Source organism: Notechis scutatus, chromosome Z (genome assembly GCF_049901735.1).
Source record: "Notechis scutatus isolate UNSWTSFEM ecotype Mainland chromosome Z, rNotScu1.2, whole genome shotgun sequence".
NCBI classification, from domain to species: domain Eukaryota; kingdom Metazoa; phylum Chordata; class Lepidosauria; order Squamata; family Elapidae; genus Notechis; species Notechis scutatus.
The window spans coordinates 11520624-11548331 of NC_142025.1; the positions used below are offsets into that span (position 1 = coordinate 11520624).

The following is a 27708-nucleotide window of genomic DNA, read 5'->3' on the forward strand; positions in this document are numbered from 1 at the left end:
AACATATCTCAAAAGTACCTTTATTAGAATAGCACCTGGCACATCTGTGGAATCCCGAATCTCAAAGGTTTTGGGCTTTCCACAATTTTCCAAACTACAATTCCATCCCCCCTTGGTCATCATCGCATCACATGGTCCAATCATGATCCATGCAAAAGTAAGATCCTTATTTCATCCTGGGCCATAGTAAATGACCATGAACTAACAAAATTCTATTTTGTCTACTTAGAGCTACTTAATTTAAATCACCCTCCTCCCGGGGATGGAATTCTACCGGTTCGCACCTATTCGCTAGAACCGGGTGTTAACATTCTAAGTAGTTCGGCGAACCAGTTGTTAGAAGAAATTACTGGCCTAATCCTGTAAGGAAGGCAGGAAGGAAACATTCTGGTGTTGCTTACAGAAATTGCCTCTCCGTTAATCCTTATTACATTCTTGGCAGGACTAGACTTCCTGTCTCTGGAACGTCTCTGGAGTTTTTTTTCCTCCTTTGCTGGTACTTTGCTTGTGTGGAATGACCATTCAAAGTTACAATGGTACTGAAAAAAGTGACTTATGACCATTTTTCACACTTACAACTGTTACAGCATCCCCACAGTCATGAGGGGCCAGGCGAGGAGATGCGATGTGAGTGATGTTGAGTTGGCCACACCCACCCAGCCACATGACCACCAAGCCCTGCCCACCAACTAAGCCACACCCACAGAACTATTGTTAAAAAAATGGAATCCACCCCTGCCCCCTCCCACTTTCTCAGGCTATCTGGCAGCGTGGAATATGGTTTCCAAAGCTGACAAAACCTTTCTGGATGTACTTACTTGGGTTCACTTGTTATTAATGAAAAATTTGAATACTTTGTATTCCATTAATTCAAAGAACAGTTATGAGGTCATTACATGCAGCTTATATCTATCCACTGCATTCTCAGACTTACTCTGGACTGGTCTATCAGTTCAGTTCCAAATGCAGATTATGGTTTTGCAAATGTTATGGCTTAGGGTCCTGCTGCTCATAGAATTATAGGTAGTTCTCAATTTTTAACCTGAGGGTACACAAGAACAAAATTAAATTAAAAGATGGAGGAAGGAGAAAAGGAAATAACATTAAAGGAGGATATGGCTAGAGGATCTAATCACTTTAACCATACTTCTTGGAGGATCCTGAGTAGGTTGAGAGTTGGAGTGTCTAAATGTAAAAACAATATGCTCCAGTGGAGGCTCTTACTGAGAAAACATGCTATGTGAATATGGAGAAATACAGAGTCCAGCTCATCTGCTGTTAAATTGGCTACTATTACTGCTTCATTCTGCAGTTTAAAGTTTGATCTAAACAGGGAAGAAGAAGAAGAATTTACAAATGCAATTGGAACAAGAATTTTTGTTGTTAAGAAAGGCAGTTGGTGTCTGATTTTTGCCATGGAATGTTAAGCAAATCACTGTAGCTGTCATATAATCATATATATGTATCTCTAATTTTCTGTAAATTTTAGTAAATGTTTCATATTCCTAACCTTTCTTTGATGAAGATACCATTTTCCCAACAGGAATTGACCTTACCATTAGAGAGAATAGAATAGTTCCTCCTCTAACGGTTTTTGGTTGGGTAGGTGGGTGTTGACACAGAACCTTAATAATGTTGCCATTATTTCATTTAAGAAATATTACTGCTCCTCTCTTCTTCAAAGTTAGTTTATTTGTTTTCTACTACATCTTCCTCTAGATTTCATAAATTATGCCTCCTGCAGCTGTCTATATCACATGACTTGGACCATCATTCTGGGAAGATAGATACAAAGAGATCAGCCAATCAATCTAAAGGCTAATGATTTGGTGGTGCTAAGAGGTCTGAGAAAAATATGCTTAGGAGTGGGGGCACAAAGAGGCCACATCAGGAATAATATAATAATTGTTCAGAATCTTAAGGTAGACTTCACTTTGACCAGTGAATGAAATGAAAGTGAGAACTGAAATAATGTTTTCAAACTTACTTGCAATTTACAAGTAGAACTTTTGCAATCAAATACTAATTTAAATGATAACTTTACACTAAGACTATAAATAGTGGTATCAAAACCATAATAAATTAGTTTATGCAATACATTGAATTAAACTCAAACCACATTGTACTTTAGCGCTATAATTAATTTAATAAATTTTGTTAACAAATTATATCTTATGGTATATGAAAACTAAATAAAATGTGTTATGTATTTAGCACTTGACAGCAGTTCTCCTTCTGGTCCGCTGCCTGAGCGGGAGCGCCGAACGCTCCCATTGGCTGATGCCGTTTGACAGCCGGCTATAAAAGGGAGCTGTCAAACGGCATCAGCTATCGCCGCCAGCTGGCTGTCAGATTGCATCTGAAGCCGCGGCGACCCTTTATTCCCTGAATAAAGCTGTTAGCGTTATCCTGGCTCCGTCTCCCTTCTGTAACCGCCGCTCTACAACACTGGCGACGAGGGCGGGATGCAGTAAAGACGTCCAGGCGAAACAATTGAGCCGAAGTCACACAGAGAAAGAGCTGAAGCCGCTAATTACCGAGTGAAGTCACCGCCGCCGGCGCTCTCCAAAAGAGCGCGAACTTCAAAGCTCCGAAGCTGAGGAGCCGAACGCCGCTGACAGGCGCTGCTGAAACGCTTTTTTAAAAGCGACCGCTGAATTTTTCCTCACCTAGCACACCCACGGTTATCGCTCAAATGGCATCTACGCCGACCTTCCCACATTTCCAGCCCGGAACAGAGACTTGGGAATCCTACATTAATAGATTTGAATGTTTTTTAAACGCTATAGACTTGTCTAGGGCTACAGACCTGAGGAAAAGGTCTTATTTTTTAAGTTTTTGTGGGGCTACAGTTTTTGACACTGCCTCAGCATTAGTGTCACCACGACCTATTAAGTCTATCCCCTGGGAAGAGCTGAAGGATATTCTAGCCAACCATTATTCCCCCAAACCCTCTCAGATAGCTAGGAGGCTAGCTTTTAGGAGAAGGGTTCAAGCTGAGGGAGAAACCATAAGCCAATATATGGCAGCTTTAAGATCTGCTGCCATCCACTGTGGGTTCAGGGACTACCTTGATGATATGCTACTTGACCAAGTTGTGGGGGGGGGTTAGAGATCTAAAGCTGCAACGTAGGTTATTAGCCAAGAAAGATCTCAACCTAGCCCTAGCCCTAGAAGAAGCTCAAGCTGCTGAGCTATCAGAAGTGTCTGCAGCTGAGATTCAAGGTACTTCCATTAGACAAGGGACGGCTACAGTCCACTACGATGAAGCCTCCCAGGAGGAAATAGAGGAGCCATTAGAAATAAATCGCCTCACACGCCCTAGAGCACCTTTAGCTCCACCAAGGAGAAACAACAGCCAGTTCACCAAACAACAATCCCCTTGTTTGAGTTGTGGGGAAACCATCCTAGAGCCAAGTGCAGATTCAGAAATGCTATTTGTCTGAACTGCCAGATGCAAGGGCATATAGCCAGAGTTTGTCAAGCTGAACAAGCCCCTGTCCCAAGATCCCGAACCTCTGCCTCTTTCCAAAGGCAAGTAAAAAGCTGCTACACTTGTTATCATGCAGGCAGCGTCTCCACTAACCCTAACAAAATAAGCGTTTCTCTTCTTTTAGAAGGTAAACCCTGCCATATGGAGGTGGACACCGGGTCAACCCTCTCCATCATTGCATGGTCCACGTTAAAGAAGATGCTGCCTTCGTTCCCAAGGAGGAAGCTGACCACCTGCCACCTGAATCTTCGGGACTACCAGGAAGGAACATCCCCGTCCTGGGTAAGGGAAGATTCCTTATTCAATTCCAAAACTTTAGAGGTTACTTGCCACTGGTAGTTGTTGATGGTGCCCTGCCTAGTCTGCTAGGACTGGATTGGTTCCCTGCCCTGGGGCTTAGCATAACAGGGATTCACACTGTCAGAAACTCTGAAGTTGATGCCCTTTTTAACGACTACGCTGATGTCTTCAGCAGTGACCTGGGCTGTTATACAGGCACCCCATATCCTTCAATGTGGGTCCACAAGCCACCCCAGTCCGTTTGAAACCTCGAAGAGTTCCCTTTGCCGTTAGGCCCAAATTAGGCAGCAGAGCTGGACAAACTCATAAATCAAGGAGTTTTAGAACAGGTAGACTTTGCAAGGTGGGAGACACCCATAGTTACACCTTTAAAAAAGGATGGCAGTGTAAGAATTTGCGCGGACTATAAGGACGTCCATCAACCGTTTCCTTCAAGTTAGCACATACCCAGTACCGGTTATTCAACACCTGCTTCACACATTTGAGCCAGGCCTAATCTTTGCTAAATTGGACATGTCCCAGGCATACCAACAATTCCCTGTGGACCAACAAACAGCTGACCTTCAAACCATAGTAACACACAGGGGTGCGTTTAGATGTAAGCGTTTACAGTTTGGGGTCAGCGTAGCCCTGGCATATTCAATCACTCATGGAAAGAATCCTCCAGGGCCTACCGGGTGGTCCCATACTTTGATGACATATTAGTATCAGCCTCCAGCAAGTCACAGTTGTTACTCAGGGTTAGGTCTGTTCTTGACAGGTTTAGACTAAATGGGCTCAAATTGAAAAAAGAAAAATGCACCATAGCTACCAGTCAAGTAGACTTCCTGGGTTATCGAATTGATTCCTCGGGAATTCACCCTATTGAAAGCAAAGTCAAAGCCATTCACGATGCACCCACACCTTCTAACAAGGTAGAACTACAGGCCTTTTTAGGGCTTTTAAACTTCTATGCTTCCTTCTTACCCCACAAAGCCTCTGTAGCTGAGCCCCTGCATAGGCTCCTAGACAAGAATGTTCCCTGGCACTGGGGGCAGGTAGAAGCCAACGCTTTCCGAGCAGTGAAGTCCCTCTTGACTTCAAACGCAGTTCTGGTGCAATTTAACAAGGACTTGCCCCTAGTACTCGCAGCTGATGCCTCACCTTTTGGGATAGGAGCAGTTCTAAGCCACAGACTTTCAAATGGATCAGAGGCACCCATTGCCTACTTTTCTAGGACATTCTCTCCTGCTGAGAGAAACTACAGCCAGATAGATAAGGAGGCTTTGGCTGCTGTAGCTGCTGTAAAAAAGTTCCATGAGTTTCTCTATGGCCATTATTTTGAACTGGTCACAGACCACAAACCGCTTTTAGGACTGTTAGCTGGAGACAAGCAAACCCCACAGGTACTTTCCCCAAGAATGACCAGATGGACTCTTTTTTTGGCCGCTTATTCATATACCTTGATCCATCGCCCCGGAATAAACCTGAGCCACGCAGATGCCCTCAGCAGATGCCCCCTGCCTACGCCAGTCGAGGACCCAGCTCCCATCCACGCAATCTTCGAGTGCACGGGACTGGACCTCCCAGTTTCAGCTGGGGATGTTGCTGCACACTCAAAAAAAGATCCGTTGATTTCGCAAGTCCTGGACTGGGTGGGAAGGGGTGGCGGATATACAATTTGCCCCTGAGCTAATTCCCTTTAGAACCCGCAAGCAGGAGTTGTCAGAAATTCAGGGCTGCCTGTTGTGGGGGACAAGGGTAGTCATTCCTGCCTCATTGCAAGAACCAGTTCTAAGGGCACTGCACGTGGGACATCCGGGCATGGTGAGGATGAAGGCCTTGGCCCGAAGCTACGTTTGGTGGCCTGGACTAGATGCCCAAATTACCAGTTGGGTCAACGCATGCCAGGCCTGCCAGGCGACAAGGGCAGCTCCACCCACAGCCACACCCACCAGGTGGGAGGACGCGGGGGCACCCTGGGCCAGGGTTCACATTGACCTAGCAGGTCCCATGATGGGAAAGACTTTCTTGGTGGTTGTGGACTCATTTTCTAAATGGACCGAAGTGGCCATGCTGACTTCCACCACAACACGAGCCATCACAAGGGTTCTGACCCAGCTGTTTGCTACGCATGGACTGCCAGACACCCTGGTGTCAGACAACGGGCCTCAGTTCAGCTCAAACGAGTTTGCCATCTTCGCAGCCAACCTTGGCATCAGACACGCACTCACAGCACCCTTTCACCCTGCTAGTAATGGGTTGGCCGAGAGGGCCGTTAGATCAGCCAAGGAGGTTTTAGCCAAGCTGAGCATGGCAGACTGGCACTCCAAGTTATCCACGTACCTGCTCACACAGCATGCCACACCATGCCCCACCACCAACAAGTCACCTGCTGAACTTTTAATGGGCAGGCGACTCAGGACAACCCTGGACAGGTTGCACCCCTACTACGCCTCCAGCACACCCCTGGCATCTGACAGCCATGCCAGGGGTTTTGCCCTGCAGGACCTGGTGTATGCCAGGAACTATGCAGGGCAACCATTATGGCTGCCAGGGCAGGTAGTTTCTGTTACAGCAGGGGTGGGCAAACTTTTTGGCTCGGGGGCCGCATTCACTTTTAAAATTTGACAGACGGGCCGGGTCAGCACAAGATTTTTTGGGAATCGCCCCCTTCCCCCCTTCTTCTCCTCCTTCCCCTCCCCTCGGAGGCCCCCTGAGTCAGGAGTTGCTACTGCCGGCACGGCTCCACGCGGCTCCAGTCCCACGTTGCCTCGGGAAGGGAAAGGCAAAAAGGAAGAGCCGTGGCGGTGCTTTGCAACGGCAGCAGCGGCACCGGAGGTTCAGGCTCAGCGGCTCCTGGTTTTGCCTTTCCCTTCCCAAGGCAACGCGACTGGAGCCGTGAGCTGCGCCGGCAGTAGCAACTCCTGACAGCCCAGCCGGACACCTGAGCAGAGCCGGGCAGAACTGCCTGTTGCTGCTGCGGGCGCTGCTGCAGGCGTCTGGCTGCCCAAGTAAAGAACCGCACCAGCTCAGGGCAACTGTGAGGAGCAAGAGGGGAGAGGCAGAGAAGGAGGCAGAGAAGGAGGAGAGCACCTGGCCAGTTGGGGAGGCTTCTTGTGCTGCGAAAGAGGCGGCTAATGATCTCCGGCTCCACTCTGCTTCTCCAACATCCGGCGCCGCCCTGTTCTGTGCGCCGGCTGCTCGGACTTGCTGGGCCTGACACAGAACAGGGCGGCGCTGGATGTTGGAGAAACAGAGCGGAGCCGAGATCATTAGCCGCCTCTTCGCAGCACAAGAAGAGGGTGGTGCCGGACCATTGGAGAAGCGGAGCAAAGCCGGAGATTAGTAGCTGCCTCTTTCGGCGCAGAAAGCTTCCCCAACCAGCCGGCTGGTCTCCTCCTTCTCTGCCTGTTTGTTCTGTATGGCCGAGGAGGAGGAGACCAGCTGAGAAGCACGCTGCCAGGCGGGGCCACGCGGCGCAGGGCAACACGCCACCGCCCAGCCCTGGCGAGGGAAAGCAGTGGGCGTTCCCGGGCGGTGGCCTTGGCCCCGCTACCAGGAAGCGGCTGCCCAGCTCCGTGTTGTGTGTGCAATTTTTTGTGCGCGGCGGGTCTCTTTGGCCAGCCCCAATTTTTTTTTCAGAGGGGAATATTTTTTTTTTCAGAGGCGGGCCGTATTAAAATGACCAACGGGCCGGATGTGTCCAGCGGGCCGTAGTTTGCCCACCCCTGTGTTACAGGGCCCAGGTCTTACAAAGTCCTCCTGGAAGATGGGAGAACCTGGAGAAGGCACATCGACCAACTCCGGAGACGCTGGACCTCGCCCGCCGCCGAGAGCCTAGGCAACCCGCCGCCGAACTACCCGGTCTACTCACCGCCTGCCGCAGCGCGCCCGCAGCACTACCCGGTCTACCAGAGGCCCGACTTTCCAGCCAACCATCCACCGCGCGTAGACTTACCAGAGCAGCCGCCAGATGACAGGTCCGGAACAGCCATCGACCCTCCACAGACGCCTGGCACCGCAGAAGGCAAGAAGGACTGTGCTGCAGCCGCCCAGCCTCCAGAACCGCGAAGGTCGGTCGCGAACGAAGACCGCCATTACGATTTATGGACTGCGCATGCAGCGCGACCAGGGGAAGGAGTGTTATGTATTTAGCACTTGACAGCAGTTCTCCTTCTGGTCCGCTGCCTGAGCGGGAGCGCCGAATGCTCCCATTGGCTGATGCCGTTTGACAGCCGGCTATAAAAGGGAGCTGTCAAACGGCATCAGCTGTCGCCGCCAGCTGGCTGTCAGATTGCATCTGAAGCCGCGGCGACCCTTTATTCCCTGAATAAAGCTGTTAGCGTTATCCTGGCTCCGTCTCCCTTCTGTAACCGCCGCTCTACAACAAAATGTATATTCAGTTTAGTAGAATTTACCCCTAGATGTGCAGGAGGCGTGTTCAGGTCTTTTCCCATGTAAGATTGAGAGTATCTTGGCGATGTTTCGACGAGATCCCACTCGCCATCTTCAGGCTGGTGCTTGTGTGAGCAAAGCATGATCGGAGCTGTCGTCTCTCTATAAATATTGGTGGGGAGGTGTGGTGTGCTGGCTTTGTTGTAAGCGGGCTGGTTGGCTGTGTTGTTACTTCTTGATTGGTTGATGGAGTTGATGTTTGCAGATTGGTTGGCTTTTTCGTAAGAACCTGTGTGGCTGAGGTACTGGCTATGTGTCTATCAGCCTCCTGTGTTGTAACAACCTGGGTAATGGGCTGTGTGATGATCTTTTGAGTTCTATTGTTGTGACATCCTGGGTCTTGTGCTGTAATCTCCTGGGACCTCATTGAAACGTCGCCAAGATACTATCAATCTTACACGGGAAAAGACCCGAACACGCCAAAACCTGCATATACATATACATATACATATACATATACATATACATATACATATACATATACATATACATGGATCTTTGGTTATTCGGGTTTTCTCCCACGTAAAAAAAAAAAATTACGTGGGAGAAAACCCGAATAACCAAAGATCCACATACAAATACCCACGAAAACCTCAGAAAACATATCTATATCTATATCTATATCCATATCTATATCTATACCTGTGTGTGTGTGTGTGTGTGTGTGTGTGTGTGTATGGTATTCAGCTTTGTTCGGGTATTTTCCCACGTCATTATAGTTGTGCTTTTAAAGTTGTAGCAGCGTTTCGGCAGAATCTCATCATCAGGCTTCTGTATTGTGTTGGGAACACAATTGGGAACACAATACAGAAGCCTGATGATGGCAGATGAGATTCTGCTGAAACGTTGCTACAACTTAAAAGCACAACTAATGGCGTGAAAATACCCGAACAAAGCTGAATACCATACATATAAATACTTATTTATATGTAAATTTATAAATAAATAAATAAAATAAGTATTTATATATACCCACGAAAACTTAAGAAAACACACACGTGTGTGTGTGTGTGTGTGTGTGTGTGTGTGTATAATAACATTGTTGGCCAAAGTTACATCAAGTTTGCAAGGTCCTATCTTTGGGATGAAAGACTGGTCACATATCTGTCATAAAAAGGGAGGGGGGAACCCAAACTCAATCCCAATAATTGACTTACTTATTTCTAACTTTGCTAATACTTCCTGCAAATGATTAGCATCCCAGCCAAAACATACATTTCAAGTGCTTCAGAATGCTATTTATCTTGCATATATCTGTATATTGTAAATATTTACAATGAGGAGTTTTATAGGTGAAAACACAACTGGCCTGTGTATATAAGTCATGAGGCAATGTAAACTGAAAACATCTATGGGGAACAGAATCTTTCATTTCCCTAAAAGATGTTTTAACAGTGATGACCTTTACCATTTGCCAAATGGCGTGTTGTGGGTTGCAAATATGCTGCAAAAACTTTATGTTCAACATAATATTTGACAATTATTGTCTTTTGAGACCAGAGTGTTGCCTTTAATCATGCAAATAAGCAAAATATTTTGGAAGAAAGGTAAGCATCATTGTCCTTTCATAGTTAGGAAGGGGGGAAGGCTAACTATTCTGTGTATTGACTATTTAACAGAAGTTGATAAGTGAATCATAAATAACTATTCAGTGACAAGAAGAAACAGGATTATTACATCTAACCTCTCCTGTTTGCCATTTGTAGCCTTTAATTGGGTAGAACAGTGCATTATAAGTTAATAATTTTTCAAGAAGGTACTTCAAATGGATTAATGTACAGAATGCATCCAAAATCTGATATCCATTACTCCTGTGGGACAGAAATGTAAAGTTATGGCTGCTTCAGCATCAATAGGCTGGCTATGCCACCCCAATGCCACAGTGATAATAATTTTAAATTCTCATGATTTTCAGAAAGTAAGTCAGTGGGAAAGTTCAAAGCCACTCCTGCTCCCATTGCTGTTTTGCTCCCCTGTGATCATTCTATTTCTTTGCTTAGGTAAGGAAATATTTCTGAAACAATGTCCCAAGAGGTTACAGGTTGTCTACTGATCTTTCCAAATATGGTTTGAAGTGCACGAGGCCTAGAGTTCCAGCATTCCTAACAAACATGGTATGGAAAATTAAGAATACTACAGTCTCAAATTAACCAGAGGGCATCAGATAGACAAAATAATTCCATGTATCTGAAAAAGGAAAATAGAAGCTAAATTTTAGGGAGAAATGAGAGTATATCACTACAATTGGTTTTCTTATAAAGGACTTCGTAGTGAGTTATTTTATTTAACTACTAAAAAGCATAGCCAACAAAAGCATCGCCAACATTTAGTGACTCTGGACACTAAAAATAAGGCTTATTATTGCACTCAGCAAAGAACTGAAATACAAAGACAAGACAATCTCTTATGACCCAAAAGCCACAACATCAAGGCTTTTAATAGTTATATGTAGCTGAGGCAATTATATGTTGATTCAGCTTTTGGCAAGCTAATTGTGACTTGATTAATTTTAGAAGCCATCTTTTGCATAACTTCAATGTAACTAACTAATGTGTTCACAGTAGCTAATGTGTAGTAAACATTTATGAAGTGGTATTTAATCAGTCTAATCCGGCATTTGGATTTGAACAATGGCTAACATGACATCTTGAGGAAAATTAAAGAGATGCTCTAGCAAAAGGCAATTAAATGTGCATTACTTATGTTTTCCTCTGCTATTGAGTGTACTATTAATCCTCAACTTACTGTAGGTTAATTATTGTTGTATTAAGGGCGTACAACTACCCATAAAGAGTTTCTGAACATAGTAAAACATCATAAAGCCCTACGCAGTCACATGACTGCATTCCAGATGCTTGGCAACAGTAATGGGTTTCAAAAATGTTTACTACCGGTTCTGTGGGTGTGGTTTGGTGGGCATGACAGGGGAAGGATACTGTAAAATCTCCATTCCCACCCCACTCCTGGGGGAAGCAAAATCCAATTCCCTCCCCACCCTCTAACCTATTTTCCAGCTCCATTCTCCTATGCAAGGCAACAAAAGAAGACCCAGCTGATCAGGAGGCAGCAAATAGATGGAGGTGGGATTGGCCATTTCTCTCAGAGGTGGGATTGGCCATTTCTCCGAACTACTCAAAATTTCCACTACCGGTTCTCCAGAACCTGTCAGAACCTGCTGAATACCACCTCTGCTTGGCAACCTATTTACAGTTGGTACACTTACAATTACTCCACAATCATGTGATTGCCAGCTGCAATCTTTTCTGCAATCTCCTCCAGAAAATCAGTAGTGAAGCCTGTAAGGAAGGTTGAAAGTGGAGGGGATGGAAGGGGGACTCCTGACCCAGCCATCCGAAGTAGTCCTTGGTCAGCTACAGGGTCAACCAATAGTGCAAAGCTGCCATGCCCCTGGAGGCCTTCAGGTTGCCTCCTATTTAGTCATCCAGCCAAGTGTGAAAGCTGCCAGCCAGCCCCAGGACCTAGCAATGGACAACTTACCATCTGCCATAGCTCCCTCGGAGGCTGCATCTGAAGAGGAGGAGCTGGAGTCACAACCAACGGAATAAGATGGCACAGCTTCTCTGTCCCCAGAGGAATGACAGGAAGATCAGAATGAGGCAGCCCTGGGTCCCTCAGTCTTGGGAAGGGTCATCAGAGAGGACTCCGGACGACTGAATGAGAGGGGAGGAGATGGAAAGGACAGGCAATGGTACAGAGGAGAGCAATTGCCTCCCCCTCCTGATCCAGAGTATGTAGAATGGAGAGGAGGCAGTATCAGCAAAGGGCGACTCAGGAGAGCACCCCACCCCTTATCACCAGGCTCATCTGGGGAATAGGAGTTAAGGAGATGCTGTGGGAGGGGCTTTTGTCAGGAACAAACTTTGCATTCCTCCAGCCACACTTGTGATTACCAGCATCTTAAGCTGTGGTTGTGCAGTGGTTAGAGTGCAGTATGCAGACTACTTCTGCTGACTGCCGGCTGCCAACAATTTGACAGTTCAGATATCACCAGGCTCAAGGTTGACTCAGCTTGCAATCCTTCCGAGGTGGTTAAAATGAGGACCCAGATTGTTGGGGGCAATAGGCTGACTCTGTAAACCGCTTTGAGGGGGCTGTAAAGCACTGTGAAATGGTATAGAATAGAATAACAGAGTGGGAAGGGGCCTTGGAAGTCTTCTAGTCCAATCCCTTGCTTAGGCAGGAAACCTACACCGTCCAACATCTTCTTAAAAACTTCCAGTGTTGGAGCATTCACAACTTCTAGAGGAAAGTTGTTCCACTGATTAATTGTTCTAACTGTCAGGAAATTTTTCCTTAGTTCTAAGTTGCTTCTGTTTTTGATGAGTTTCCACCCATTGCTTCTTGTCCTGCCCTCAGGTGCTTTGGACTCCCTCTTTTTTGTGGCAGCCGCTGAGATATTGGAACGCTACTATTATGTCACCCTAGTTCTTCTTTTCATTAGACTAGACGTTCCCAATTCCTGCAACTGTTCTTTATATGTTTTAGCATCCAGTCCCCTAATCATCTTTGTTGCTTTTCTCTGCACTCTTTCTAAAGTCTCAACATCTTTTTTACATCGTGTCGACCAAGACTGGATGCAATATTCCAAGTGTGGCCTTATAAAGTGGTATCAACACTTCATGTGATCTTGATTCTATCCCTCTGTTTATGCAGAAGTCTAAGTGCTATTGTTATTGCTATCTTGCTACCTTGCTTTGCTACCTTGCTTTGCTTTGCTTCAACTTGCCTTACCTTGCCTAGCCTAGCCTGGCTGCGTGAGAGCTCACAGCAATACTGCTGTGCTTCAAGTTTTTGCCGGAGACCCGGTAAATTTCCTGAGCAACGAGGACGCCCTGTGATCAAGTTTTCCATACCGCTTCTGCTCCCAGAACGGTGCTGCTCCATTGGACGTATAGCAGCCAAGAACTATTGGAAGCATGTATGCATGTTTAGAGCTCTGCTCTTGGATTTACAATGAATTGTGGAGATTTTGGGGAAAGGTTGGAGCAATAAAAGGGAATTAAGCCTTCGCTTCAGTTGTGTCGCTTCTGTGCCCCGTCTGGGTCACCACACCTTTCTGTTTTTCTGCATTTTCTGAAGGCACGGCCAGATGATGGGAGTCAGGTTTTCCTACAAAGGCTGCTTCATGCCCTTCTGCAAGCAGGCTCATGATACTTTAGAAAGCTCTTTATTTATGAGAATAGCACCTTCTTGAAGGATGCTATAGTATTTGGTTCATCTTGTTTAGTGCAACTCTTCCTATATGCATTTTTATATCCTAAATATGGTTTGTCTTTTTTGTTGTCATTCCTTTGGAACTGCTTTGAGGTTAAGGATGAGCCTAAATTGCCTTTTCCATTGTCCTTGTTGTAGGCAATCGGTTTACTTAGCAATAAAGTATATATGCTTCAAGTTGCCTTGAGGCAAGAAGGGAGGCCTATATATTTTATGAATAATAAACAAGCATGCTTTTGTAATAAAATTGATATCCAGAGCATAACTGGGTTTCAAAGCCCACTAACAGTACAGTTAGTCCTCAACTTATGACCATTGGAATTATAATTTCCACTGCTAAGCTAGACAGTTGTTAAATGAGTTGTGCCAGATTTTATTTTTGCCTTTTTGCTAGGCAAATTATTGCAATTGTTCAGTGAATCATTCAGTTGTTAAGTGAATCTGGCTTCCCCCATTGACTTTGCATTTTGGGAGCGGGTTGAGAGACATCACAAATGACAATCACATGTGGGATGCTGCAACCACTGTACAAGACATGCTGGTTGCCAAGCACCCAAGGGTTGACCAAGTGACTGTGGGGATGCTACAAAGGCTCAAGTACAAGGACAGGTACAGTGCCATTGTAATGTCAAACGATCACTAAACAAATGGTTGTAAATTCAGGACTTATGACATTTTTTCCAGTTGCTTTTGCAATATGAAGCTTCCACTTTTTTTTAACCTATATTTTATCCCATGAAAGGTAACTCCCTCATTTTGCTCCCTTCATCTATGATCATCTTTAATATTACCCATCACCTTTAGAGTAGAAAGTTCTGTATTCTTCCTTCTTTCTCCTAGCATACTGACATTAACTCATCTGGGAGCAGAAACCTTTTGGTACTGCCTTTGGGTCAATGTGCTTTATTCATCTAGAAAGAAGGATTAATATCTTGTGTTTTATACCAGGTTAATTCTATTCATTGTTTTTCTGGCCTCATCAAGCGTTTTGCTACAACATGGTCATGTTAACGGAAGGAGAAAGAGTTACAATTTAAGTATGCTCTTGGGGAATTCTGAATTGCGGTAATAATGTCCCCTGAGAACTAGTGGTTGACTCATCCATTTTCAAGATCTGGTGCTACATTGGGAAGATTTGCACCCAATATGGATTGTTGTCTTTGTGTGCTTCTGTATCTGAGAGTTAGATCAAATGAAGCAACCTCTATCTATTAGAAATTTATTTCAATACAAGAATGTCCATACTTACCTTTTCATTCTCTTTCGATTTTGCTACCAATAAAGCTTGTCTGAATTATTAAATAAGAGTATCTCATTATGGGTATCTTCATCTAACAATGTATAAAGTGCTCTGTATTTCCTGAAGCTGTGATTCCCCAAACCCCGCTCCCAAATGATGAGCAGTTAAAGAACAATTTAAGTTGTACACCAAATTCTTTTTTCTAATTAGTTACCACTGGTTCAGATTTCAAATGTGACATCTTCCCACTTAATAATATGAAGGAAAGGACAAAGATTCAGTATAGTTAGGTAGGTAGTTAAAGCCACTTTTTTGCTAACTTACACTGCCATCTTAAGGATGAAGATGGTAAAGTAACTTTAGCTTAGGATGTGGGGAAATGATATATAGCATTCCTGCATCAGTGGAATATCCAATGAAATGCAACAAACTACAAGACAAGTACAAGGATGCAAAACAACTGACAGTGCCACAACTGTGGTTCACCATGGCTCTACAGACAGATGCAACAAAGTGTATATGACAAACTGCGTATTATTTAAAGAGATGTATGCTAACACTGCATAAATCTATTTGGAGGTTTCTCAATTACTGTATATATGATGTGATCTCTATTACTTTTCAGATTATCTTCCTAAAAAATTCAGTCCTTTGTCCACAAATGTGACACTTTGCTAGATTCTAATAAAAAAAAATCCAAATACAAGTAGTTCTTGACTTATGACAATTGGGACCAGAACTTCTGACACAAAGCAATGCAGTCATTGAGTGAGTTGTATCAACCTCTTTTGTAGCAATCATTAAGTGAATCACATGACTGGCTTCCCCCAGTCAGACCCCCCGCCACAGACTATACTTGTCGGATGTCCCCTGGGAAGGTTGCAAATGGGATCGCTTGATCTTAGAATGCTATATCTGCTGTAACAGACCTTAAATCAGTGGTTCCCAAACTTTTTCAGTCCACCGCCCCCTTTGTGCTACAAACTCATCCTCGGTGCCCCCCACCCAGGGGTGTGATTTCAATTTCTGTGGGTGTGGCCTAATTTGAGGGTGTGGGTTGCTGACCAAATACAAGTGGTCCTCACTTAATGGCCAGTTGTTTAGCAAGTGTTCTAATTTATGACTGGCCTCCCCAGAGCTACTTGACCTGTTTTTGGAGTTTTGACAGCCATGCACACACATACACACACTCTCTCTTCTAACCCTGCTGGAGCAGGTCATTGGACTAGAATCGGCAAAGCATCTCTGATTAGATTCTAGTAGTGAATAAAATCTAATCAGAGATGCTTTGCCGATTCTTGTTGATTTGTTTTATTTTTATTTCTTTATTTTATGTTGCTGAATTGCATTGACATGTGTGTCCCTTCTTGTGCACAACCCAGAAGCTTTTGTGATTCTTTGCAGCAAAAATTACCGACCTCCGGCTTTGCTCGACTTTTCAAACGTGCCACCACTGCCACGTTTTAGCCCCGCAGGTCCACCCCATTGAGCCCACTGCACCGGAGGGATTTGCCCAAGAAAGTCCGAGCAAAGCAGTGCACAAAGTCAATGGGGTGAGCCTGAGAGAGGGAAAGAGAGAGAGGGAGAAAAGAAAGAGCAAGAGAAAGAGAGAAGGAAGAAAAGAAAGTGAAAAGGGAAAGAAAGAAAAAGGGACAGATGAAGAAAGATGGGGGATGGAAGGGACAGAAAGAAAAAGAAAAAAAGGAGAGAGGGAGGGAGGAGAAAGATAATGAGATAGCTATTCTAGTCCAATCACCTGCTCCAGCAGGGTTAGAAGGGTGTGTGTGTGTGTATGTGCGCGCACGTGTGTGTGTGTGTCCTCCTTGTAATTTACCAGTACATTTTGGTTTTGCCTTCTTCAGAATTGGCACTTTAAAACATTGGGGAAAAGTAATTTTTTAGGGTGGAGATCTGGTCCAATGGATCCTGTTTAAAGCCTCAAAAAATGTGAGAGCTTCCTGATAGTCTTGACTATGTTTCGTCCATAAAACCTTTAATAGAAGCCAAAGATGTTTCAATGTGGAAAAGGGCCTCAGACTAAACTAGGCCTCATTTCAATCTGATGCATCATCTCTCTCTCTCTCTCTCTCTCTCTCTCTCCCTCCCTCCCTCCCTCCCTCCCTCCCTCCCTCCCTGACTGGCTTTGCTCTACTTTCCCAATGTAACTGTGGGGCCGGCGCTTCAAACATGGATGGATGGATAGAGAGGTGGCAGGGGGGCATTCGAAGCGCTGGCACCGCAGACTCAAGCCATTGACTGTTGCACCGGAGAGGTGCAAGGGGCTCAATGGGGTGAGCCTGCAGAGCCGGCGTGTCGAATGCAGCAGCGGCATATTGCAAAAGTAGAGCAAAGCTGCCTGCCCTGGGCTTCTTCAACCTTGCCCTGCTCCAGGAAGGAGGAAACAGCACCTCCGAGAGGGGGGGCAGCTTGGGAGGCTGATCCCTGGCAGGAGGGGCACCCTGTGAACTTGCTGTCAGACATGGCAACTACAAAGAGGGGCGGGCTTGGCTGAGCAGGATCCTGGATATTGGGCATGTGGTCAAAGCCCCCCTTTCTCTGCCTCCCCCTAGGTCAAGGGTCTGCAACCTTAAACACTCAAAGAGACATTTGGACCTGTTTCCCATAGAAAACAAAATACCGGGAGCCCCAAGACATGGGTGGGCATGGCAACTCAATGTCACTCCCACTGAGTCACATGACCCCCCAGGTTTTGTGGTTTTCTGAGTTTTTGGAATAGGTTGCTCTCTCTCTCTCTATCTCTCCTCCCTCCCTCTCCCATCTCTATCTCCCTCTCCATCCTTTCCTCCTTCTCATCTCTCTTTCTTTCTCCTTCTCCCTCTCTCCTCTAACTCTCTCTCTTTCTCTCTCTCTATGCCTCTTCCTCCCTCCTTCTCCCCCACTCCCCACCCCTCTTCCCAACTCCCACACCGAGGGAATAACTATAAGAAAATTTGGCCACTTTCTTTCTGTCTCTGGAAAGATACAAAAATAAACCTTGCATTCCAAAAGGAGTGATAGTCAGGCTGTTACCTCACAGTGCTACGAGGAGGTTGCTGCCTTAGATCGCTGCTGAATCCTTGCAAAACTGGGCAAAGACAGAGAGAGGAGCAGAGAGAGTTGAATTGGGCTGAGTCTCTCTCCCTCCCTTTGTATCTCTCTCTCTCTCTCTCTCTCTGTGTGTATCTCATTCTCTCTTGCTCCCTGTCTGTGTCTCTTCTCACTCTCTCGTAAAGCCCTGCGTGATCTCCTTGGGGCTCTTTGCTGTCCCCTTTTCTTTCTTCCTTTTGGAAATCTGGGCTGGCTGAAGAACGAGAGGAGGAGGAAGGGGAGGAGGGAAGCCTCCACCGCGGCTTCCGCTCGTTCCTCAGCTAGCCCGGATTTCCAAAAGAAAAGAAGAAAAAAGGATAGCGAATAGCCCCAAGTAGAGCACGCAGGAGTTTCCGAGAGTGTGAGAAGCATCTTTTCTTTCTTCTTGACGAGTTTTTGGAAATCCAGGTTGACTGAGGAATGAGCGCAAGCCATAGTGGAGGCTTCCTTCCTACCTCTCCCCTCCTTCTCCTCTCGTGCGCACCCTCCAGGCCCCACCACAGCTGGCTCCATGGCTGTTCGTTGCTCTTGCAGCACCTGTGCAGCACAGTCAAATTTAGTGCACTTTACTCCATCCCCTCCTCCTCCTCTTCCTGGAGCCCATTACAATGCGGTGCATCGGAGCTGCCGCATTCGAGGCGCCGGCTCTGGAGCGGTGCAACAGTCAATGGGGTGACCCTGCAGGGCCTTGAATGCCCCCCTGCCACCTCTTAGCACCCCCGACAGCCCCCTTGCCTCTTAGCACCCCCCTAAGGCATCCCCCCCAGGGGGCGGTACCACCCACTTTGGGAACCACTGCCTTAAATTAATGATCTAAATCAGGGGTGTCAAACTCGATTTCGCTGAAAACTCATCAGGGTTGTGTTTGACCTCAGGATGAGGCAGGGGGCCATGGCCAGGGGGGGTGTTGCCAGGTGGACATCATTTGTGTTGGTGGCACCTGTGGTGGCCTGAGTGCTCGGCCAGTTAAAATGGCTCCTGAGTTCCGTTTTTGGCTGCCCACTGCCCTCCTGAGCTCTATTTTCACTGGCAGAGGCACCACGGGCTGCTCCTTCACTGTTTCCAGGCAAACCCCATGGGCCAGATCTAAGCACCATGAGTTTGACACCCCTGATCTAAGTTGACAATAATTTTACAACTTTATTTTTATTTTCTGAGCTAAAATTTGACTCTTTTACCCATAATCACACCCATGAATAATCCCCAACCAATTCAACATCTAGCTGACCAAGCTTGGTTTCAGTTCCAGAAGGTTACCTGTTGGGATATCTTATTGCACGTGATGGCTCCAAAGTACTACAGTACCCATAGCTTCCAGCAAAGCTTGACTAATTCCCTCTTTGAATTCTTCTGATTCCTTTTGGTATTTTACATCTATGCACCATTGTCTCATCCACTTTACCCAGGAAACATTTTTGTTGTTAGAACCATCTCTTCCTGTGTCTTTTTAGAAATCTTAATATTTTTATTCAAAGCCAACATTTCTTATAAAATAACCTTCCTATCTCTATATGGTCTACTTTGATCAGGTCTCACATATTTCATTTTTCATCTATATCAATTCATACCATCACAAACAGGTACAATCACAAATACAGCATAAATCAATATTTATGATAGGGTCTGGATCTGGGGACTTCCGATTGATGTTGCGATGGGAACAGCTGGAGAATTAGTGGAGCTCTGCCGTCCGTGAAAATCAGTCAGGATTTTTCGGGAGACCTACAGGGTCAAAACTGGCCTGGAGGAGTGGTGAAGGAAGGAGAGGTACTTCGTTGAAGAAAGCTCTCCTGAATGGCAGCTGGGATGACGGCCATTTTGGAATGTCACAGGCTGGGACATCTGGGACACGAAGATTTGTGCTGGAGTGGTTCGTGGAAGAGCATTGAAACTGGGTGAGGTAACTTCCAACCTTTATTTTAGAGATAAAATAAAATAAAAGTAAAAAAACTTCTAAAAAATAATCTCCAAACATTAAGAAAGCGGCAACTGGATACACAGAGACAGATTAAAGACTCAGATGTGAAAGAAATAACTAAAGGATGTTGTAAGATACAGAAAGCCTGGAAAAGGTCTAACAACATCTTAAAAAGTGATTATTGAGAGAAATTGCTTTTTAAATTTTTATTGTTACCCCCCCACCACCGGTTGAGAATCAGCTATTTGGTTTTTGCACGCTGTTTAATGCTGGATTTGGAGTAGGGAGCTACTTTTAATTTTTATTGTTAAACAGCCCCCAACACCACAATCCCCATCCATTAAGAATCAGCTGTTTGGTTTTTGCCCTGGATTTGGAGTAGGGAGCCATCTACTGGACAAAAAAAATTACTACAGCATGGGAATTTAATTGTTTAATATGTACAAAGAAAAGGAGAGAAATTAAATAACACCTGGAAGGCCACTTGACCTTGATTCTATTCTAGAAGGCGATTTGGATGCCTGGAAATATCTAGTGAGCTTTTTGAAGATCTTCAAGAGAAATTGAGTAGCAAATAATTAAAAGCCTATTGAAACTGTTTAATGGAAGGTGGACTTGAAAAACTTGAGGAAACTTGGTTGGCCAATTTGGATTTGATTACTGATGCTACTTGATAGAGGTAAAAAAAGAAAGGTGATAGAAGGAAAAAAATAGAGAAAAAAGAAGAAAAGATAAATAAGACTTTAAAATTTGGACAATTGGGAAAGAGTAAACTGGGAAATTAAAAAATTGTATATCATCAATGTATAGCTTTTAAGGACTATAAATATAGGGGATTTTGAGGTATAATTCTGGGACTGACTAAATTTCATTAATAATTGGCTTCTTTGAAGTTTTTAGATATTGGGACATTGGAATCAGTGGCATATTGAGTAATTTTTAATATGTTAAACTATTACCTATGACTCAACAGGAGACAATAAAGATGTATGAAGAAATGTTAGTGATGTTTAAATGCCTTTATGAAAACGTGACGAAGAATCATAAGGAGATGATGGGATTGTTTAAAAATAAAGATGTGAATATAGAAGATCCTCAACAAATTGTGGGAAAAGATGAATGTAATATTCAGAAGACGAGATGAGAAACTAGAAGGAATGGAGGAGGAGACAAATCAAAGTAAGATACAAGAAGACAAAATCACTGAAGAGATAGTAAAAATAAATACTAAGAATCAAACAGATAATCCTTTAAGAGTTTACAATAGAACAGAGGGGAAAAAAGGAAGATCTCCCCAAAATAATGAATGGTTATGCAAATGATGCAGCAGAAGTGGACAAGGGGGTAAGGCAGAAGGAACATTCAGTTTGTGTAAAAATGTTAGAAAAAATATAAGATTCCACGAGAAAAATATAAAAGAGATATCAAAAAGTCAATAAATGATGAAATTCTAAAAAAAACTAAGAGATGATGGATAGAGATAAAATATTCTGGAGTAATATGAAGACTGTATCAATATGGAGACTGTATCAAAAATTAATAGAAAAAATTAGAAAGTACAAATTGGGAAAATAGTAGTACATACACTGATATATAATAGAATTTATTATAACTATAAACATATTAAGGACAGGGGGTGGAAGACTATGGTTATCTATATTTAAATGTATTATTATTATTATTATTAACAGTGTAAAAAAACATATTGAAACTTATAGCTGTCATGAACTATAAATTCAGGGAACTTATAGATATAATCCTGGGATTGATTTAACCTTTTTAATAATTGGTCTTATTGGTATTTTGAGAAAATTGAGATATTGGAATTATGGTGGAATATTTAAAATATTAGTGATTAAACAGGGGACAACCAATACACTGTATGAAGAAATGTTATTGATGTTTAAATATATTTGTGGAGAAAGTGATAAAGGATTATAAAGAGAGAATGGTATTGTTTACTGACATAGATGTGAATATAGAAGAACCCTAAGAAATGGTAAAAGAAAACAAGCACAAATTGTGAAAATAGTATTATATACATTTATATATAAAATAATGTATTACAATTATAATATGCATATTAAGGTTGGAAGTTGGAAGACAAAGATTTTCTACATTTAATTGTATTATTATTGTTAGCATTGTGTAAAAAAAGTATATTGATACAGTCAATACACTGTCCACAAAATATGTAAGGTTGTTAAAGGAAAACTACAAATAAAATTTATTTAAAGAATATTTATGATAAGGTCCTAGTAATTCAGATAGTCCTCGACTTATAACCATTCATTTGGTGACTATTCAAAGTTACAATGTCACTGAAAAAAGTGACTCATAGCCATTTTTTATACTTACAATTGCTGTATCATCCCTGTGGTCATATAATCAAAATTTCGATGCTTGGCATGTATTTATGATGATTGCCGTTTCCTAGGGTCATCCAGAGGTGGGATTCTACCGATTCTATAGAACTGGTTGTTACGATTCTGCCCATTTTGGAAAACCGATAAATTGTGCCACTCCACTCCCCGCCCAGTCAGTCCTTAACATGAATGCGCGACATCATGCACATTGCTGACTGCATTCTCCCCCACCCGCCCTGTCCTGCCCAGTCACATGGCCATGCCCACCTAGCCATGCCCACAGAACCGGTAGTAAAAATATTTGCATCCCACCCCTGGGGTCATCTAAACACATTTTGTGATCTTTTGACAAGCAAGTCAATGAATTTGGGAAGCTAAATTCATTTAACAACTGTATTACTAACTTAACAGCTACGGTACTTCACTTAACAGCTGTGGCAAGAAAGGTCCTTCATAGGGCAAAATTCACTTCATAACTATCTATTTAGCAATATAAATTTGGAGCTCAGTTGTGGTTGAGGAGTACATGGCGACATTATACATCCTTCTTCAAAAATGTAATAATTCAGGGGTGTCAAACTCAAGGCCCACAGGCCGGATCTGGCCACGGGCTGCTTAGATCTGGTCTGTGGGCCCACCCTGGAAACAGCGAAGAACTGGCCTGTGGTGCCTCTACCAGCAAAAATGGCCCTCCTAGGCTCCATTTTTGGCCACAACTGCCTCCTGCAACCCTGCCAGCCTCCCCTTCATTTTTGCTGGCAGAGTGCTGCAGGAGGCAGTCATGGCCAAAAACAGAGTCTGGGTGGGCCATTGCAGCCGAAAATGGAGCCTTGATGAGTGATATTGAGCTGGCCATGCCTACCCGCCATCAGACACAATCCTAATATGGCCCTCAATGAAATTAAGTTTGACACCCCTGTACTAATTAATGGTTAAAATGTTTTCTTTTCAGCCTCGGTCCCTTTGTTTGCAAATAGATCTACTCATTTTGATTTAACTGGCAGGGTTGTTGTAAGTAATATCACTAGAACATGTGGTCTAGTGGACAAGATGATGGACTGGCATTAGGTAGATTTAGCTTCTAGTTCCCCCTTAGCAACAGGGGCTGTTCGGGAATAATGCTGGCCAGTCACTCTCTCTCCATCTATCCTCTTTTACAGGATTGTTCTTGCAGAGAAAAGCTGGAGGAGGGAGAGCCATTTAAGCCAACTTGAATTCCTGAAGGAAAGGCAGGATGTAAATCTAACAAAAAAGTAAATGTATAAAGGATTTTGAACCCTTAGAAGAATTCCATAAATGTCAAGTCTCTTCCTTCTTCTACATTAAGTTTATTTAATCATTTCCTGGGAGGAAGCAAAGTGAAGAAAGAAGAATGTGATTGTTGCAGTTGCAGGTTTATATTACTGATAGTCCTCAATTTATGACCACAACTGGGACCAGAATTTCTGTGGCTAAGTAAAGCGTTTGTTAAATGAATCACACCTGATTTTACTTTTGCCTTTTTGTTAAGCAAATCACTGCAGCTCTTCATTGAATCATGCAGATGTTAAGTGAGTCCAGCTTCCCCCGTTTACTTCGTCGGAAGTCAGCTGGGAAGGTCATAAATGACAACCGGGAAGGTCATAAATGGTGATCATATGGATGCTGCACATATTATAAATACATACTGGTTGCCAAATGGCCACATGTTGATCACGTGATTATTTGGATGCTGCAATGGCCATAAGTGTAAGGACTGGTCATTTTTTCAGTGTTGTTGAAACTTTGAACAATCATTAAATGCACCGTTGTAAGTCAAGGACTATCCATATGCCTTATACCAGGAGTGTCAAATTGGATTTCTTGGAGGGCTGGATCAGCATTGTTGTTGTCCTCCATAGGTCGGCTGGGGGTGGGGGAGACAGAACAGACACCCTCCTGCAGCAACCTGCTAGCCAAAATGGGCCGTGGGGGAGCCACGGGCAGTCCCCATGCACCCTGTTTTGGTCTGCAGCACCCTGCAGGCCAAAACAGGTTGTGGAAGGCCACAGGCAGCCTCCCCCCAAGCCCCATTTTCGCTAGCAGAGGATCTGCGGGCTGGTCCTTTGCTATTTCCAGGCTGGCTCCGAGGGCTGGATCTAAGCACTTCGCGGGCCAGATCCAGGGGCCTTATATAGCATGCTTGATTCCTATTAAAGAATCAAGCATGCTATACAATAGGTATACAGATTTTCAGGCTGGGAACCACACACCTTTTGAATTGCAGCAACTAAACTGAATAAGAGCCATGAGCAGATCAGAGAAATGAATCCAACCAGAACAAAAATTAGGCCAGGTTAAGTTAAACTAAATAAAAATAAATAAAAAAGACATAATATGCTTATACGTATTAATTTCCTGTTATATGAAACGCATACATTTTTTTAGCCAGGAATGTCCTCCTGATATCCTATTCAAGAAGCAAGCATGTCCCATCCTGTTAATCTTTCAAGCTTGGACAAGCCTAGGAAAATGCTACTAATTTTTCATCCTCAGTAACTTCTCTCTGTTCACAAAATATTATATTGAGAATACAGAGTTCAAAATTGCTGGTGAAAAGTCCAACTTTTGTACACGTGGAGACTTAGACAAATCTTTCATATATTGGCAATCCATGTATCCAAGTTAGAAAAGAAAGTCTTTGAACACTTAACAATATTTTTAAAAGGCTTAGTGATCATCATTTGCCAACGAATTCATTCCTTTGCTTTTCATTTGACTACAAGTAGGTACGAAAAGAACACCCAAAGTCTTACGTTAATTAGCAGTTATTTAACAATTCCCACCACATTTTCAGCTCTGAACAGTTTCTTGCTTTTTGACTGCAGTGCCATTGCCAACATTTTAACAATCTTAGGAAGAGTTCATGACCATGCATGCCAAAAAGGGGGGGAAAAAACACACCACACCACAATGACACATTATCAAGCCCTTGGGGCATGTCAGCCATATCCTGCAATGAATTTCTATTTCCTTTAAACGAATGAGCCTGGGTTGAATATTCCAGCTGCAATCATTAAAACTTTTTAAACATTGTCAAAATTGAAAATGTTTAATGTTTGCAAACGCTGGTATATATATTCATTTGGAATTAGGCTGGGGACTCATAACTAAGCTCTTCTAAAGCCATGAAGATATGAACAATTAAATGCAGGTAGTCCTTGATTTATGACAATTGAACCTAAAATTACTGTCGCTAAGTGAGGCAGTTAAGTGAATTTTTCCCCACTTTATGACCTTTCTTGCCACAGATGTTACAGGAATTACTGATGTTGTTAAGTTAGTAACATGGTTATTAAGTGAATCTGGCTTCCCCGTTGACTTTGTTTGTCAGAAGGTTGCAAAAGGTGACCACATTACAGGGACATTGCAACCATCATAAATATGAATCAGTTGCCAAGCATCTGAATTTTGATCATGTGACCATGGAAATGCTGCAGCAATCATATACCATCTGAAAAATGATTATAAGTCACTATTTTCAATGCTGTTGTAACTTCAAGCGGTCACTAAATGAACTGTTATAAATGAAGTAGAGGACTGCCTGTATACAGGATTAGCACATGGTTAAAAATGGAAGACAGCAAAAAATATACCAGGATATTTGACTTTTTTTTAAAAAATCCTTAGTGAAGAAGTTTTAAATATAAGTTTAGGGACTTAAACTTAGGAGGAAGGGAAAAAAACCCAGCAAAAGTGTAATTAGAATTATGATTTAGTTACTGAAATTGTTTATATGTATTGGGATGAAGGGGAGGAGTGTCCCAGGATAATTTTGCAGGATCCAAACTGAGTCAGTCACTGGGACCAGAGGTTTGTTCTTTCAAACTTTTGGACTCATACTGAAACCCATCTTCAAAGAACTTTTCGATTTTCAGGATGTTACTTTTCTTTATAATTTTCCTTTATTTTATTATTACCTGTATTATTATCTATTTATTTTCTGCACCTCTTTTTTTGTCATTTAGGTTTTGTATACATCCTCTTGAGGACTCAAAAGCAGAATATAAATTTAACAAATAACTATGGTATGCCAGATGTACCCTAGCACTTATTTCTCTTCTCTGTGAATTGCAGTGAAACATTATTTTAATGGACTGTTGGGGGAGGATGTATGTTATTTTCAAAAAGATTTCACCACAGCAAATTTATTTCATGTTTGACCTTATATCATTCAGCGAATAGCTACAGATGGAAAATTATAAAAAGATTAACATGAATTTTGCTGCCTTTGCTGGACTACTTCAATGCAATGTTATTTCAGACAGAAATCCTACTGGAAATTTGATCTGCTGCATTAACTAAATTTGGATCTGTTACTCTGAAGTTTTATTACACTGAATAGCATGTGGCTCGGGTTCCCCAAACTGGCTTATTGAACAATAAAAGAATTATTAGGGTGCAATAGAAATCCTACTGTTCACTATACCAGGCCAAGTGTATCTCCAAGACATGGCCTGAAGTTGTAAAATAATAGGAATTTTAATATCTTATCAATGGATGATTCTAAGTCTGGGAGATCTTGAACAAAGCCACCATTATTTTCAGCTTTGTCCCACAGGCTCTGAAATTTTGGAGATTAATGGTTCAAGAAATCTGGCACCTTTCCAAGTTCAACCAAACTTCTGATTGGCTTGCATTATGCTCCGTTCAAGAGCACAGTGTGATCCCAAAGAAACAAGTCAGCCGTGAAGCAGGTTAATCAGTAAAAGAATAAAACTCTCAACCAGAAGTCCATGCTAACCTCAGCAACCTGGTGTCAAAGCTTCTCTCTGTTGGGCACTTATTCAAAAATAGCAGTTCGTATCAAGCATGACATCCCTTGGAATAACAGCAATAAACAACAGTAAAATAGCAGAAAAGGGGACCCCCCTCCCATGCAGGGGCCAAGAAAATATACTGAACAAGTGACTGAAATACTGCAAATGGTAATAGCTCAGTTGTTGAAAGGGAGATATATGGGGTTTAAACTAACATGCATATACCTTTCAAAGCAGAACTTAATTAAAAAAAGAAATAATGCATACAGATGTCATCCTCTCTGAGGGAATATGAGGTTTCCTGGGGACTTTATCCCATTCATTGCTGGAAAAAAAACTTCATTGTATATTTTGTACATATGGAGTGCATTACATCAACCCTTTCCAATGGGAATTATGGAAGTTGTAGTCCAATTAACTTGGAGGTTAGGGTTAACAAGGCTGCTTTGGGAGGCTGTACTCCATACAAAGCTATACTGAGGGGAGAACCAATTTGGAGGCAACAGGGCAGCTGCATAAATTTATTAACATCAAATTGGAGGGAAAGAAATGTGTGCTAAAAATAAACCTTTCATGGAAAGCACATTGGTTGCACCATATGTTAAATTCTGGTGCATTCTCTCACAGTTGTGTTTCTATTTAGGTTAATGATTTTGAATAGCTTTTAAAAGGTTTTAATTGTTAGTTTCATTGCACACCACTCAGACTCACATTTGAGAAATGGAAGACCATGTAAATTAGATAAAGAAATAAGCACTGTTTACCCCAGTATTTCTCAACTTTGGTAACTTCAAGGTATTCGTGCACTTCAGCTCCCATAATTTTGCTTGATGTGAGTAGAGAAATTCTCTTTC

General features: G+C 43.1%; 1 long non-coding RNA gene across 1 annotated transcript; it reads right to left on the reverse strand.

Moving 5' to 3' along the window:
• LOC148128766 (uncharacterized) lies at window positions 1-27708 on the reverse strand. Its single transcript, XR_015745643.1, has 4 exons — window positions 27619-27708; window positions 11729-11901; window positions 935-1042; window positions 1-176 (listed from the first exon to the last, which is right to left on the reverse strand). It is a non-coding gene; the product is annotated as an uncharacterized LOC148128766 (long non-coding RNA).